Genomic DNA, 18,387 nt, shown 5'->3' with positions numbered 1-18,387 from the left:
TGGATGCAAGTTATTCAGACATGCTGATTTGAAATAATTATCCTTACTTGATGTTGTTTAATACTCTCTTTGGCCAGGTCAATACTAGGAACACTTTATTGATATAGTCATATCAGAATACTTTACTAGCTCAGTGCTACTGGTGAGTATGTAGTTTATACCTGCAAAATGGCACCTTTGCCATTGCAGTGTATTCCAGCCTTCCCAAGAGAAATAGGCTTTACTAGTATAACTGCATTTATGCTAGGAGACTGGGATTGAGAACAAGTGTGGCAGGGGAAGGACAGGACAGGAAAGAGAGAGCTGATAAAGATCCAGGGTACAGGAAAAAACTGCCACTAGCTGAGCAAACAGAGCATGGTGTGGGTGCAAGGAGGCACACTGATATTGGATGAGAAACCTAGGGAGGGAGATTGTGAGTGGGAGCCTGGGGGATAGGGTGTGGTTGACTGGAAGCCAAAATGTTGGGGAAAGAAAGATATCCAGAGGAGAAGGTGGGAGGGGAGGAATAAGAACTGGCTGAACAAGGAGATTTAGAGAGAAAACAGACTGGGGAGGGAAATCTGGCAGGATGAAACTAGGATTTGCTGGGAAATGAAACTGGCACTCTAATCAGAACTCTATGGAGTGAAGATTGGGACTTCCAGGTGAGTAAAATTGAACAGGGAGGAAGGACTAGGGTGAGGAACAGAAAGGACTGAGACAGAAACAGAGTTGAGGGAATGGGACAGAAGGGAGAGTGGCCAGAAAACACTGTGGTCTCTGGAAACCACACACAGCCTTAAAGGGAACCCAACAGGAGAGAGCTATTCTGTTGGAGTAGTTACTGCCCTCACTCAGTCAAGGAACAGTAGCTGTGCTGACAGAAGCTGTCCCACTGGCATAGTAATGTCTATATGAGAACTTAATGTCAACATAACTATGTCACTCGGGAGTATGGCTATTTCTCAAACTTGAATGACACAGGTATATTGACATAGATTTGTAGTGCAGTCCTGGGCTAAGTCTCACAGTTCTTTTGTAAAGCCCACTGTCAAAGACCATGTGTGTCATTCCCCTTAAGTGCTAGTCCGCAGAAAGGATAACAGCTGCCTAATGTTGCTATCAGTTACTCCAGTATCTGAAGTGGCAGTCCATGTCTGTGGGGTAGATATAAATATCCCAGCCCTGCTGATTAACCAAGAGAGTATCAATATGATACCACATGATGGAATTTGTTATCCAGGTTTCTTTTAAAATTAATAAATCACACACACACACACACACACACTCTCTAAAAAAAGAATAAGGTTGCAAAGTCAAGTATTCAGAACTTGAGAAATGCCAGAATTGAACTTGCCTGTGCAGCCTTAATTTGGCCCCCTTTATGTGTACACATTATGACAGTCTTTATATGATCACATACTGTTTCCCACCCACCCCCAGAAACATTGCCTCATTTACTGCACAAGATCAATCTGATCTGGGAATGAGTCAGGGTTGTCTAGGAAAGACTCACCCCTAATTTCTTCTGCAGAATTTGGAAGGTGTGCAGTGAATGAGGTGAAGGATTGCAGAAAGAGAAAAAATGGTCTTATGATTAAGGTTGTTAAATGCTACCCTGGAGAACTGGATTCTAGCTCTGCAACAGAGTTCCTGAGTGATAATACCTAAGTCACCTAAACCAAGTTGTTCAGAGGCAGTTGTTAACTTTGTGCACCTCATTTTGTGTCTTTACATGAGATTCCGCCTAATTTGCAGAAGGCAGAGCACTCCCAAGAGCAACCTGATATCAATGGTAGCAGTGCTTTTAACATATTCTGTAACGTATTCTGAAAAATCAGGTCCCAGGAATGTTAAACTAGCTATCTAAAATTAATGGCTGTTTTAACCTTAATCTCTTTGTGCCTCAGTTCCCTATCTGTAAAACAGGGATAATAACCCCTCGTCTCATGAGATCTTATGAAATTGAATTCATTAATATTTGTAAAACATTCAGATTCACACAGGGACTTTGGACATCCAACTTACAAAATTTTGGCAGAAGATCACAGTAGTTATAAAAATGTTCTATTTCCAACCTCCAACACACTATTCAAATGTATTTAATTGGAACATTTGTGGATGCCTTCTTGCCACATGAGAAACACGGATGAAGAGTGTTATAGACTTATAATATACCATTCTCATGCTTTTGAATTTTTTGATGGAAAGTGGTATGTATGGGCCGCTTATTTTATGCCTGGCCAAATTTAAATGAATGAAATGCTCAAATAGAGAAGATGTTTTATAAAATTCTAGTGGCAGGAGGGAAATAAGGAGGCTTTTCTTAGCTATTTTACTGTCTGTGAAACTCAATAGAGCACAGAAGGGAATCTTTCGAGATGGCAAGTATGCTGTGGGGCAATAAATTTCTTTTTGGCTCTTTCACAGGAAGAGGGCTGTGCTAGACAGAAAACATTTAGGATCTCTATTAGATGCTCTGAAAAGTCAGACAGAGAAGTTGCTCTTTGCCTAGAAGGGGAAATAGGGTGTTGCCCACAGCTTGTTCAGAAACTATTCTATGTCAATCTGCTCTAATTTACAGACATTCTTCTAAGAGTACGAGCCAATTCGTACATTTTCAAAGTGGCTGTTGATTTGTATAAATTTTCTACTAATACTGGGAACCACAGGGTACATGTCAATCGTTGTATAGGGTTTGACAAGGGCCTGAAATCAACGGCAAAGCTCCTGACTTTAGTGGCTGAATCTGCTGACCATTAGCAAGCATAAGTATTGTCATATCTAAATATTGTAGGTCACAACAGTCCCAGTAAAACTGGATCTCATGCCAGCCACTGATGGGTGGGGCAAAAAGGGCAATTTCCCCAGAGCTGGTGATTCAAAGGGGTCCAGCGCTCCTGGCTGCCATTGCTGCTACTACAGCAGCTGCCAGAGCTGCGGGCCCTTTTAATCACTGGAACGTTGCACCGTGCACTCCAGGCAGCTCTGAGGGCTGCGTGGGGGCAGGTAGACAGCATAGTGCACTCTGGGCAGTGCTGAGGGCTGGCTGCCACCACCTCTCCCCTTCTATGAATGTGAAGATAGTTGCCCCTCACCTATTTTGCCAAGGGACCCAGTAAGTCTGTTGGGCCCCTGATCTCATGTGCTATGCACTGTATAAACATACAGAAAAAAATCCCAAACAAAGATCTAGCAATCTGAAAAGATAAAGAGATCTATGGAGCATGCAGAGGCGAGGGAGACAATCACACTCATTGTTTATACACCCATGTACAGTAAAAGCTCTGTTATCTGACATGTTGGAGTGATGGGGTGGGGGGGAGGTTCCAATTAACTGAATATTCTAGTCAACTGCAAGGTGTACTTCACCAATAGAATAGCCAATGTCCAAAGAACTGGACTACAGTAAAATGAAAAGTATAAAATAGTATACAGGTACTCAGCAACCCAGTAGTAGCAATTCACTGCAGAGCGGTGGGTTTGTTGAAGCACTCAGTTGTGTGCAGTTCAAGTTTTCTATATAGTAGTTCATGTTATGACACTACATATCACTGTGGACAGTGTATGGCACACACCAAGATCACTGAAAATATACTGAACATTAAAACTATTTTGAACATAATTTAATCTTTCTTTGTACTTCAGGATCTTTCTTCCCCCAGCAGCCCAGGGGGAGTAGGGGGATGGTCCATGCATGGCAGCAGAGCTTGTGCTGTCATATGGTCATTTAATTCTCCTTCTCCTGCCTCTTTTAGGTTGCAAAAACAGACATCAGTGTGTTTCGAATAAGAAAAATTGATGAGGAACAAATTCTGACTGAAAATGGGCACAAGGCTGGTCATCATGCTGCACTGCGCTGTGGTGCCATGACTCCAGATTACTTAATGGTGTCCTGGTGTGGAAAGGTGTCCTATCAAGGAGATTGGAATAAGGCAGGCCTCCCCCAGAAACCTCAAGAGAAAAATTAAAGAGTGCCTGAGAGGTTTATGGAGATGTGCAAGGAAGATCAGCACTCTCTCCTTGGACATGATAACAAGTTATTGGCTTCCTTGATCACGGGATGCAGTTCCATGAAGAACTGCTAAGCAAGGATGAAATTCCCCTTTTAGGTAATGGGAAGGATGTATTTGGATCAAGACTGGCTAACCTAGTGAGGAGGGCTTTTAACAAGGTTCGACAGGGACAGGTGGCCAAAGCCCACAGCTAAGTAAAAAACCTGGAGATCTGGGAGTTGGGTTGGAAATGGGAGGGATCATGGGCTATAATAGCAGAGGAAAAAAAGAAGAACTAGACAAAACTGGGAGGTAAAAACAAATCAGTATCTTAGATGCCTATGTACAAATGCAAGAAGCATAGGTAATAAGCAGGAAGAACATGAAATCCTAACAAACAAACACAACTATGACATAATTGGTATCAAAGAAACTTGGTGGGATAATACAGATGATTGAATATTGGTATAAAAGGGGACAACTTACACAGGAAGGACAGGCAGGGTAAACAGGGAGGAGGTGTTGCCTTATATATCAAAAATGTACACACATGGACTGAGGTGGAGATGGATGCAGGAGACGGACATGTTGAGAGTCGCGGGGTTAGGTTAAAAGGGGTGAAAAAAAACAAGGGTGATATGATGATGGGGTCTACTAGAGACTGCCTAGCCAGGTAGAAGAGGTGGATGAGACTCTCTCTAAACAAGTAACAAAATTATTCAAAACACAGGTTTTAGTAGTGATGGGGAACATCAATTATCCAGGCATATGTTGGGAAACCAAGACAGTGAGGCACAGAATATCCAGAAAGTTCTTGGACTGCATGAATTACAATTTTTTATTTCAAAATGTGGAAAAAGCTACTGGGGAGAAGCAGTTCTAGATCTGATTTTAACAAATAGAGAGCAACTTGCTGAGAATTTGAAAGTGGAAGGTAGTTTGGGAGAAAGTGACCATGAAAGCAGAGTTCATGATTCCAAACTATAATGAAAGGGAGAACAACAAAAGAGAGACAATGGATTTCAGGAAAGCAAATTTTAGTAAATTCATAGAGCTGGTAAGTAAGGTCCCATGGGAAGCAAGATTAAGAGAAAAACCAACTGAGGAGAGTTGGCAGTTTTTCACAGGGACATGATTAAGGGCCTAAAAGCAAGCTATAGCACTGCATAGGAAAACTAGAAAGTACAGTCATACCCCGAGACACACCCGTTCGAGTTACGAGAATTTGACTTTACAAGGAGTTTCATTTAATACCCTTACTTCAGCTTACGAGGTATTTATTTGCATTTACAAGGACCGATTTGGCGGCTGGCAGCTCTGGTAGGCAAGCACCGAAGGGATGGAGTTGGCTGTGTTGGTCTTGAAAAAGAGGCGTGCAGGGGGGCGGCTGCACCCTGCGAGAGGATGGCAGTCTGGTGTGGGGAGGTAGACTCGTCCGAGTCCCGGCAGTAGATCACGTCACTCTGCGAGACGTGGATGCTGGGTGCACAGCCCACCCCAGCCCCGCTGCTGCTGCTCACCCCCCAGGCAGTTAGGGGGCCACCACTGCCCACCCTGAGCAGCTGTGCCTCGGGCACTGCTCACCATCTGTGGCACTCCCTCCCATTTAGAGCCTGACTCGCCCACCACTCCTACCTTGGCTGCCGCCGGTGGGGCCTCTCCACCACGCAGCCCCGCATGAGAGAGGCGTCACCCCTCACCAGCCGGGGGCCCCCGGTGCCTGCCTAGCTCCCCACATGGCCAGTCCCTGGTAGTACCCCCTCTCCACTTAACCTAAGCTGCACTCAGGCTGGGCTGCCTCCCCGTGCCCTGCTCTGCCCTGCCCACCCCCTTGCACTGGATTTAATGGGATTTGATGTTGTTTTAGCATAAATGGATGTACATTTTGGGGCTCAGGAACACATAACATTTTTTTCCATTGAAGTTAATGGTAATTACATTTTCGAATTACAAGAATTCACCCTAAGAGGGGTTTTTCAGGAACGAATTACCCTCGTAAGGCAGGGGAAGATGGTATGGTAAAAGACGCTTAGACAGGACATCTTGCATGATCTCAAAATCTAGAAGGAGTCATATCAAAAGTGGAAAGTAGGAAAATTACAAAGGATGTACGTAAGCAAACAATGCATGTATGTAGGGGCAAGATTAGAAAGGCCAAGGCACAGAACGAGCTCAAATTAGCTAGAGACATAAAGGGTAACAAGAAGTCATTCTATAAATATATTAGAAGCAAGAGGAAGACCAAGAACAGGGTAAGCCCACTGCTCAGTGAGGAGGGAAAAAAACAGGATCAGGAAACTTGGAAATGGCAGAGGTGCTTAATGACTTCTCTGTTTCGGTCTTCACCAAAGAAGGCCGATGCAGAAATGCCTAACATAATGTATGCTCATCGGAAGGGGGTGGGTTTAGAGGATAAGATACAAAAAGAACAAGTTAAAAATAACGTAGAAAAATGAGATGTCTTGAAGTCACCAGGGCCTCATGAAATGCATCCTAAAATACTTGAGGAGGTTTCTGAGCCTTTAGCTAGAATCGTCCTGGAAGTCACGAGAGATTCCAGAAGACTGGAAAAGGGCAAACATAGTGCCCATTTATAAAAAGGGAAAAAAGAACAACCCAGGAAAATTACAGACCAGTCAGTTTAACTTCTGTGCTGGGAAAAATAGCAGAGCAAATAATTAAGGAATTCATCTGCCAACATCTGGATGAAAATAAAATGACAGGTAATAGCCAGAATGGATTTATAAAGAACAATCATGCCTGACCAATCTGATAGCTTTTCTGAGAGGATAACAAGTCTTGTGGATAAGGGAGAAGCAGTGGATGCAGTATACCTAGTCTTTAGTAAGGTATTTCACAAAATCTCGCATGATCAATAAACTAGGCAAATACAACTGCATAACTGTCTGGATGAACATTCTCCAAGAATAGTTATTAATGGTTCACAGTCAAGATGGAAGGGCATAACAAGTGGGTACCCATAGGGGTCTGTTTTGGGACCTGTGCTATTCAATATCTTCATCAACTATTTAGATATTAGCATAGAGAGAATATGCATATTAAGTTTGCAGATGATACCAAGCTGGGAGGGGTTGCAACTTCTTTGAAGGATAGACTCATAATTCAAAACGATCCAGACAAACTGGAGAAAGGGTCTGAGGTAAACAGGATGGAATTTAATAAGGACAAATGCAAAGTACTCCACTTAGGAAGAGACAATCAGCTTCATACATATAGAATGGGAAGAGACTGTCGAGGAAGGCGTACTGCAGAAAGGAATTTAGGGGTTATCGTGGACCACAAGCCAAATATGAGTCTACAATGTGAATGTGTTACAAAAAAAGCAAACATGATTCTGGGATGCATTAACAGGAGTGTTGAGAGCATGACATGGGAAGTCACTCTTCTGCTCTACTCAGTGCTTATTAGGCCTCAATTGGAGTATTGTATACAGTTCTGAGCACCACATTTCAGGAAAGATGTGGAGAAATTGGAGAAGGTCCAGAAAAGAGCAACAAGAATGATTAAAAGTCTAGAGCATGGTTTCCCAAACTGGGGGGCATGCCCCCCTGGAGGGGTGTGAAGAAATTCCAGGGGGGACCAGAGGCAACCCAGCCCCCCCCCATAATTTCCCCCACCTGAAGAAAGAGCTGGCTATTGCTTCCAGATCTCAGCCCATGCCATTTACATAGGTGACCCAGCAGAGCTGCTATAAAAAGCAGGCAGCCAGCAAAGACCCATATGGAGCTAGCTGCCTCATGCAAAGGTGAGAGACTGGGGTGGGGGAAGGGGGAGGAGGAGGTGACTAGCTCAGGTGTTGGGGATGGGGTAAAAGCCAGGGACTGGTGGGGTCTGGCTTTGTGGGAGGGGAGGGGTCGAGTGGCTGGCCAGCTTGTGGGACTCGCAAGGCTTGGGTGGCTGGCTTTGGCATCGCAGGGCTCAGGCAGATCAGGCTGGTGGCTGGCCCCCACAACACAGGGCTTGGGCAGCTGACAGGCAGGGGCTGGTCCCAGCAGTGTGAGGCTTGGGCTGGCAGCTGGACCCAGCAGCGTGGGGTTCCAGCGGCTCGGGCTGGTGGGTGGGCAGCTGGCTCTGGCAACATGGGGCTTCGGTGGGTGGCTCAGGTGGCTGGCCCGCAGCTGGGGTGGGTTGCTGGTGGACAGGTAGCTGGTCCCAGCAGCAATGGGCTCAGGCAGCTCAGGCCAGCAGGAGGGCAGCTGGTCCTGACAGGATGGGGTGCAGGTGGCTGGCTGTGGCTCTGGCAGCACAGGTCTCAGGCAGGCAGGCAGCTAGCATGGGCAGTTATGGCCACTGGCACAGGGCTCAGGCAGCTGGCCAGCTGAGGTGTACCAAGCACCCACAAAGGGCCAAGAAAAATCATTTGTGCTTATTTTTAATTTTAAAACATATTTTTATATGAAGTCTTTGTGTTTATTTTAAGTTATGAATTAATTTTTTGTTTTGTTAAAAGGGGGGTTGGATGGTGGTAAAGAAGAGGTGGGAGCATGAGGGTTTCTCAAAAATCAAAAGGGGGCATGATGCCAAAAAGTTTGGGAACCACTGTTCTAGAGAATATGAGCTATGGGAGAAGACTGATAGAACGGGGCTTGTTTAGTTTAGATAAGAGAAGACTCAGAGGAGACACGATAGCAGTTTTCAAGTACCTCAAATGGGTTACAAGGAGGAGGGAGAAAAATTGTTCTCCTTGGCCCCTAAGGAAAGGACAAGGAACAATGGGCTTAAACGGCAGCAAAGGAAGTTTAGATTAGACATTAGGAAAACTTCCTCACTGTCAGGTTGGTTAAACACTGGAATAAGTTACCTAGAGAGGTTGGGGAATCTCCATCAGTGGAGATATTTAAGAGAAGGTTAGACAGACACCTATCGGGAATGATCTAGGTGGTGCTTGGTCCTGTCTTGAGTGTGGGGAACCGGACTTGATGACCTCTTGAAGTCCCTTCCAGTTCTAGTGTTCTAATTCTTGATGCCTCAGGCTGTTTACGTACATTTTCTGCCACAGATCACACCCAATTGCCTTAGCCCACTTGTTGCATGATTAAATATGAGAACTCATCACAGGTGCCCTTCCCAGCATCAGGGTCCAGCTGCAAAATGTCTTGGGAGGAGGGGATGAAAGCCAGTGTTACAAAAAGTTCCTCACTGTTGGCAAGATCAGATGCTCCGTTCACCTGCCGACTATTGTTATCTTCCTCCCCTTTCTCATTCACCACCTCTTCATTGCTGCTGCCAGATGATTACTGAGGAGTCTCCTTGTAAGTATCCACAGATTGTTTGGGTCACTTCCCAGAATCCCATGCAGCTGCTCATAGAAGCAGCACATTTGCATTGATGACCTAGAACATCCCTTTGCTTCCTTTGTTTTATGGTATGCCCGCCTGAGCATCTTTATTTTTATTTGGCATTGCTGGGCATCCCTAATATATCTTTTTTTCCTCCATACACACATGCACACCAAGATCTCACATAGTATTTCTTTTGCTTATTCATAGTTTTCCCAGCACAGATTCGTTCCCCCTACCATAGCAGCGAGGTCCTGGATCTCCTGCACACTCCACGATGGGGCTCATCTGTAACCCGGGGAATTCATGGCCCGATATGCTTCTGAGAGGTGCTGTTGCAGTGTGCTGCCTGCTCCACTCACCAAGCAGGAAACAAAATTCAAAGTTTACCAGGCTAGTTCCTGCACACCTGGAGAGCAGTGAAGCTGAAAGTGGTGGCCAGAGTGGTCACACTGTGGGATGCGCCAAGAATGTCAAATTTCACAATGCTCTGTCTGTACTACCTAAGGTTGATCGTGCAAGGTCAAATTTGATGTTACTCGTGAAAAGCAGAAGTACAAAAGTCATCCTTAGAAACCCTTTATGTTGATGGAACGGCCGCTGTAGCGTGGACTGGTTACTTACAAATTCAACATAAATCACCTAAATTTGGCCTAACCTCCTCATGTAGACCAAACCTAAGGTGTTGCAATGGTGAGCTTTGGAGCACTTAATACTTATGGGCCCTGCTGTCCACTGAATTGCAGATGCCCCTGCTTCTCCTGCAAAGCATGGGGAGTTAGGTATCCAAGATAGGAATTTCTGAAACCATGAGGCTGCCTGAGGAGCTGCCTGAGCTAGGTGTGTGAGAAATGCAGAGGAAAGGAGTAGGTTTTAGAGCTCACAAAGGTACTTATTAATTATTTGCATTAGAGACTGAAGGGAGACACCTATCTCTGCTCAGCATTCTCAGCCAGGAATCCGCTCCTGGCAGTAGATGCCTAAATCAGGTCACTTCTTCCTCAAAAAAGAAACACAAATACCGAGATCCCATTACCCAGTGGCTAAGGCACTTCAGTGGGCTGGAAATCCAGATTAAAATCTCTGTTCTGTCCGATACGGATCAAGTATTTGAACCAGATCTGCTCCCTCCATGCCCTCTTCTCCAGGCTATTGGCTGTTCTAGGGTGAAGCCTTCTCAGACTCTCCTGTTGGATCTGTTAAATTAACTCTACATTATTCCAGAGGGAGAAAGGACAAGCAAGAGTGGTTCTGTAGCCTGGTGATTAAGCCATTTGCAAGTTATACAAAGCAGAACCACCTCTGTCAAAAGACTGGGTGACCCACCCCAGATTACCAACAGTTTACTGCTAGCTTAGCAAAGTCACCTGGGATGTGGGAGGTGTTAGTTTAAGTCTCTACTGCAAAAGTAGGGGTTTGAATTTGTCTCCCAGCTGAGTGCCCTAATCACAGAGTTATCGGGTGTTCTGGGGGACACACAACCAATTACTCCAATAATTCCCCACAAGATCATCCTTGCTCTCTTCTGTGCAGGCATGCCCAGAACATGCCTCGTGCATCAGGCCCCATAGGTAAGCTAAACTAGAGAAGGCTCACTCTGAGAATTCCATTTGGGGAGAGAACCACGTGTCCAAGCAGGGTGTTAGCTGGGGTGGAGCAGGGTGTGTGTGTGTGAAGCGGGTGTGGGGAAGGTGCACTGGCAGAACCTAGGTGGCTTTGCATATGCCTGCTGGTGAAACTTAGATCTTGCCTGCACCTAACAATTAGGTCAACCTAGCTGCATCAATCATAGGTGTTACAAATGTATACACCTAAAAGAAGTAATTAAATTGACTTAAAGCCAGGTTTACACTGAACCCTCCCACTGATCTAACCTATGCAACTTCAGCTACACAAATCATGTAGCTGAAGTCAACCGACTTACCACAGTATCCTCTACCCACTTTCCCTCTGACTCTGGCTACTCTTCTTGCCCTGGTGGAGCACTAAGTCAAAAGGAGAGCACTCAGAGGTTGATTTATCATGTCTAAACACATGCAATAAAAAAATCAACTGCTGGTGGATCAATCACTGCAGAGTCAATCCACCGTATAGTATAGACAAGGCCTAAGATCCAGTAAAGACACTACAAAGTCATTGAAAGACTATAGCTACGTCTACACGTGCACGCTACACCGAAATAGCTTATTTCGATGTACCGACATGAAAATAGTCTATTTCAATGAATAACGTCTACACGTCCTCCAGGGCTGGCAACGTCGACGTTGGGCAGCACCACATCGAAATAGGCGCTGTGAGGGAACGTCTACACGCCAAAGCAGCACACATCGAAATAAGGGTGCCAGGAACAGCTGCAGACAGGGTCACAGGGCAGACTCAACAGCAAGCCACTCCCTTAAAGGGCCCCTCCCAGACACAGTTGCACTAAACAACACAAGATCCACAGAGCTGACAACTGGTTGCAGACCCTGTGCATGCAGCATGGATCCCCAGCTGCAGCAGCAGCAGCCAGAAGCCCTGGGCTAAGGGCTGCTGCACACGATGACCATAGAGCCCCGCAGCGGCTGGAGAGAGAGCGTCTCTCAACCCCTCAGCTGATGGCCGCCATGGCAGACCCCGCTATTCGATGGTGCAGGATGCAGATCGTCTACACGTGCCCTACTTCGACGTTCAACTTCGAAGTAGGGCGCTATTCCCATCCCCTCATGGGGTTAGCGACTTCGACGTCTCGCCACCTAACGTCCATTTCAACTTCGAAATAGCGCCCAACATATGTAGCTGTGACGGGCGCTATTTCGAAGTTGGCACCGCTACTTCGAAGTAGCGTGCACGTGTAGACACAGCCTATTTCTGTATAAACAGCTACTGCCTCTCAAGGGGATGGATACAGTGATGGAAAAATCCCTTCTGTCGTTGAAGCAAATGACTACACTAGGGCATGGTAGTGTAGGCATACTGAAAGGCACACAGAAGACTGTTGACACCTAAGGCTTGTCTGCACTAGCTCCCTACTTTGAAGGAAGCATAGTAAATAGGATGTTGGGAGTTTATTAATCAAGTGCAGCGGTGCATATGCAGTACTTCAGGAAGCAAATTCCCACCCCTACCCCCTCCCGGCGGCAACTTGGAAGTGTGAAGTGTTAAGTGTTATTCCTGAGGGGTAAAGGGACTTTGAAGTACCCCAGTCACTTCAAAGTACCAGCAGGTAAGCCATAACTAGACACAAGCCAACACTTCAAAGTTGCCGCATGGGGGAATTTGCTTAATGAAGTGCTGCATATGCACCACAGCACTTCATTAATAAACCCCCAACCCCCTACTTACCATGCTCCCTTTGAAGTAGGGAGCTAATGTAGACAAGCCCCTACAGTATTAAGCAACTAGTGAACAGTGGTGCCTCCAAATGCTGGGGCCTAAAGGGGAAGTGAGGCACCTAAGTATTTTTGTGAAGTTGACCCTCAGAAGCTACAGTGATAAGCCCCATAGAAAAAAGACTAAGTAAATTCAAGTCTTCAGGACCAGGTTTGAACAGTGCACAGTAATGTCTGGAACACATATTGTACAATAAGAAAAAAACTGAACGACCACCGCTTATCTGAGAATCATCTGTCTGGGGTCCCATAGAAAAACTCATGTGTGATCATATAATTAAAGACTGTCATATAGTGAATGCTCACAAGGGGGCCAAATTAAGGTTGCACAGACAACCTGAATTCTGATACTTCCCGACTTCTGTATGCTTGATTTTGCAACTGTCATGGGCTTGAAAAGTAGGGTTTGTGTGTAGGTGTTAAATGTAGAGATATAAAATATTGGCAAGAACAATTTTCAAAAGATACTTTAAATCTTAGAGAACTTACATACATTCAGGGAAAAAAAAGTGTCTAGTTGACTTGCCTTTGATCTCCCCTACCTGGTGACTGTCTGCTTGTCAGCAGGAACTCAGAACATGGCATTCTCATAGTTTGCACATCATGGCGAGTATGCACATCTAACGTTAAAAGCACGAAGGCTTATTTAATCAAGTGACAGGCTGCAAGACAATATTGTCTTTGATGTGCACATAGACACCAGGTATTGAGAAAGAAACCCAAAGACAAGATTCCAGCAGCTAAAGGTATTTTTCTTTTCTATATTTGGCTGAAAGTAGTAGTAAATGGCCCCAGGCGCTATCTGCTTGGATGACTGTATAAAGATTGTACTCTGAAATATGCTTGTCTTGGTCCCTCCCTATTTATTAGTAAATAATTTTGCAAGACAGCTAGACACTACAAAACAAACATCACATTAAAGGGACACAGTAAGTTTCCAATGGGATTTTAACAGGAACTGAATTTGACTATAAAATAACGTTAAAGTTATAATTTAAGCTGATAACTATAACTTAATATTTTAAGCAGGGCTGGGGAACAGTTTTTGGGCCCGGGGCCTCTGACACAGAAAAAAATTAGTCAGAGGTGACGCACAGGTTAGAAGCAATAAATAAAAGTTAATCTGAGAAGCAGAAAAAACCTGACACTCACTTATGCAACTCAGGATGTCAGGGTTCCCCTCGCACTCTAGTTCCATGGGAGAGTAGAGCAATGAGGCTCAGGGCTTCACCTGGTGAGATTAACTCATCTGGGGGGCCTAGCACAGGTTTTTGGAGCCTCCTTAGGCTCTGGGGTAGGGCCAAAAATGAGAGCTTCAATGTGTGTGTGTGTGGGGGGGGGGGGCTGCTGGGAAGTGACCTGAGGGTCCAGGGCCCAGGTGGGAGGTAAGGTGTCAGAGTGGGCTGAAGGGGTAGGGTGTGGGATCTGGGAAGGAGATAAAGGTGCAGTGGGGTAGGGAATTGGGGCACTTACCTGGAGCAGCTCCTGAAGGAGCACAGGTGGCTCTGCATCTTCTTGTGCTTCAGGCATTACCCACCTCACCCTCACCATTCTCATCGGCTGCAATTCCTGACCAATGGGAGTGGAACCCGCAAACAAGCTCTTCCCTGCTCTGCCATTCCCCCCAGCCAGGGGGCAAGGGGAAATAGCAGCATAAAGAGCTGCATCCTCCCCACCGCCAGGTAGGGCCAGGCACATGTGCTTCAGTGCTAGCTCCCCGCTGCTTCCCCATCACACAACAGGGAGCTGGAGCTCATGCTCCAACCACATAGAGGCACCAAAACTTGGAGAGTAGTCAGGGGGCTGGAGCTCTAACACCAGCTGACCCCGCTGATGCTGGACTGGATCAAGGCAAGCTGTGATCTGGGTCTGGTGTGTGGGCCGTAGCTTCCATTCCCAAGGTTTAAATGCTTCATTGCAGCAATGACCTGTTATAATTTATCTGTAATAGAATTTTTATAGAACATCAACCTGACACTACTGGTGTTAGATATAGTAGTGCTTTGAAATCCTTAGAGGAAAGGTGCAAAGGTGTCAGTTTCTCTAGTGCTAACATTGATACCTTTTCCCCACAATCTCTCAAATGCAGTTAAAATCATGGACAGAACTTAGGGGAGGCATAAAGACAGACAATACTTTGGGAAAGCTATAGAGTAAACACAGCATGTTAGCTTGTTCACCTCCAGTCTTATCAATTTTGAACTCTTTCAGGAACTGTGGTGCTTACCTGGGTCTCAGGGACCAAAAGGCATAGCCAAAACAAAGAGCACAATCAATCCAAAAGAGTTTTTGCAAGGTAAAAGCTGCAGCCGTGTTGGACTTGTTTCTCCCTCCCCTCACTATACTAAGAGAAATCTGAGCATTTTTAGAGACACTTAAAGGCCAGATTTTCAAATGGAAATCAATGGGAGATGGTTACACACCTAGAGATCTGCCCAGGAGCAATCCTTCATCATACATGTATGAAGGCAATCTAGTATAGATGTCAAGTATCAGAGGGCTAGCCGTGTTAGGCTGGATCTGTAACAGTAACAAAGGGTCCTGTAGCACTTTATAGACCAACAGAAAAGTTGAGAGCATGAGCTTTCGTGAGGACAGACTCCAACAGATGCATCGTCTCTGCTCACGAAAGCTCATGCTCAAAACTTTTCTGTTAGTCTATAAGGTGCTACAGGACCCTTTGTTACTAGTATAGATGGTTTTTTACTGCCACACAGTAAAAGGGGAGCAAAATACCACTACCATGGCCAACTATCTTATATTTATGTGGCAGCACCTAAATGTCTTTTTCTTAAAAAGTCCTCACCCAAAAAGAATCCTTAAACTGCTAAACATGTAAATGCATCCTCTCTAGTCTTCAGCTGGACAACAAGAGGTAACAATTTTCAGCTTCCTTCGTTCTGCAGGCCTCTCTGTACAGATTCTAGATCTAGGTGAAATCTTGATTTCTGAGTGGCCAGGATTTCACTTTGACCATACTACAGGATAATGTTCAAGATTTTTTCCCCTATATTGGAGTCTGTTTTGCTGCATTTTTTCCTCAGCGTACAGACAAAGCTATTATTCATATAACCACCACCTGGAAGGAATAAAAATGGATTATTTTTTCAAACAAAACTCTTTTGTCTTACAGAAGTAAGACCACCAAGTCTCAAAAATATCTACATCAATGATAATGGTAGACAATTTTCTGGTTGTTAAAGATAAAGAGAACCCTGTTGGGATTTAAAGGAGCCAACTTTCTCACAAATTAAAAAAATACTTATATCACTGGTGTTGCTAAAGACTTAGCCCAAGTAATGAAAAAGATGTATTTATACAAACCCTCTCAGGGAAAAACTAGTTCTCTAAAATCATTAGGGAAGTAATGGGCAAAGAAAGCATATGTAACTATATGGATTACAGTAAACATTTGCTAGTTTAAAGGAGACAATCACATGGTCTGATACAAATTAAGGGTACACAATAGGTCTTCCTACAAAGAGAGGGTCTAAAATACAATGAGCCTAGTGGGGAATATCAAGTATTATAAAACAAGAAATTATCAAATACATCCCTGTTTATGACATGATGAACCTGAACCACTGTTACTAGTATGCTTGAGAATCCCCAAAAAATTATTTTTGGAGGCCTAAGCAGTTTGTAAAATTTAGATTCTAAAATAAAGTTCTATATTCCATATATTCTAGGACAATGGATAAAAGATTACCAGCATTCCTAATCTGTGTTTTGTGGTATGTATATATTGAAATACCGAAATGTATGAAAAACTTCCATCCTCAGCATGACATCTTATTGCTTTCAAAATATAACATCCCTAATAGCTCCAATATCCATGCTGTCCTGTAGCCTGGCTATTGTAGATTCACTAGAATCTGATGAAGGGGGTTTTACTCACGAAAGCTCATTACCTAATAAATAAAATTGTTAATCTTTAAGGTACCACAGGACTGCTTTGTATTTTTGACAGGTACCACAGAGGCAGCCATGTTAGTCTGTATCTTCAAAAACAACAAGAAGTCCTGTGGCACCTTACAGATGACGAAGTAGGTCTTTGCCCACGAAAGCTTATGTTCCAAAATATCTGTTAGTCTATAAAGTGCCACAGAACTTGTTGTTCTTGGTATTTTTGTGAAGCTACACACTACCACAGCTACCGCTCTGAGATTAGTGCCAATATCCTTCCACCAAACCTAAAAGATTTAGTGCCTTTCCAGAAGTTACCCAGAAAGCCAGAATTGCTTAAAACAGCCTCAGTCATTACACATACACAGAAATTAGCAAATTTTCAGTATCACCAGAATGAACTAAATAAAAGACATTAAATCCAAATGTAAGTGAAGAGTTACATTGTCTCTATTTAAAGTAGGCTTAGCACTGACTTTCCAAACTGCTTGACTCTTGTAGAGGCAAGCTCATCTTATTTGCACACAAATGTCTCATGGCAACACACTAAGACTTACGTCTTTCTCCACTTCATACTGTTCCTACCCATGCAAAATCGCAAGAGATTATAGTACTTGGTTTCTTTACAGCTGAATGTAAAGGAGAATAAAAAGTGACCAGTAACATCAAAGTTAACGGTCAATTTTTAAAATGTAAAATCCAGTGTTAGCAGGAATGCAGCACTGACCTAAAGAAAAAAAGACATGTATTTGAACCAGTGCTATTATAGTATCTGAACAATGCCAATATTCTGAATTTATCTACATGAGAATAAATTAAGCAGTATTACACTACAATATCCTAAAGATCTAGTTACTCACATAATAATTTTAAATAGATTTTCAAACTGAAGATGTTTAAACATGCTAATTTTGCTTTTATAAAAGTTTTTTAGCTTTTTGTTGTCTACAAGTTTTTGTTTACATTTGTCAGGTGGTAGGGAAGAGAATGCGGATTAGGGAAAGTGTATGGGTAGGGGAAGTGATCAGGTAAAGCCACTAAAACGCCAAGTTTTTAAAGGAATTTTCAAGTGCACCTATGCATCGAACTCCCACAGAAATCAAATTGGTAAGACCTCCACGTACTTTTGAAAATCCTACCAAACCCTCATCTATGCAGTTCGATTCTGAAATACTTTTAAATATCTGGCCCAGAAATCTTTCCCAGCAGTACAGAATGTGTCAGCAGCATTATGCTGTATTTACAGCGTTCTTGTAGCCTATTACACTTTTTGTTGTTTCTCTTCCCCAAACTAAACAATTTATGGTTGCAGAAATTACTCCCAGAAGGGGAAAATGCTGTCAGTCTTTGAAACAGCCTGAAATGGTTACCACTGGGGGGTGCGTACACTTGCATTCCTCTTTTGAAAGAGGTGTCCAAATGAGATAAATCGAAATGCAAATGAGGTATAAATTTGCATATTTAGCACCTCATTTGTGTATTCTAATTTTGAAAGAGCTTCTTTTGAAAGAAGAAAGCCAGTGTAGATGCTGCTCTTTCAAAAGTAAACCCCATCTTCAAAAGAATCCCTTCTTCCCTTTAAGCTCTTTTGAAATTAGAATATGCAAATTAGGTGTCAAATATGCAAATGTACACCTCATTTGCATACCTCTTTCAAAAGAGGAGTGTACATGTAGACACACCCACACTGTTGCATAGAACCACAGGTTGGGCAAGAGGATGGAAATCAAGCAATATTTTACACTAATCCTGTGTTCTTCATTTAAGGCTCTCAAAATATAGTATAAAATTAATAAATTTAACTTCAACAACCAGTGAGGTAGAGGAATGGTC

This window comes from Carettochelys insculpta, chromosome 1 (genome assembly GCF_033958435.1).
Source record: "Carettochelys insculpta isolate YL-2023 chromosome 1, ASM3395843v1, whole genome shotgun sequence".
In the NCBI taxonomy this organism is placed as follows: domain Eukaryota; kingdom Metazoa; phylum Chordata; order Testudines; family Carettochelyidae; genus Carettochelys; species Carettochelys insculpta.
Note: the sequence above shows the minus strand (reverse complement) of the source record.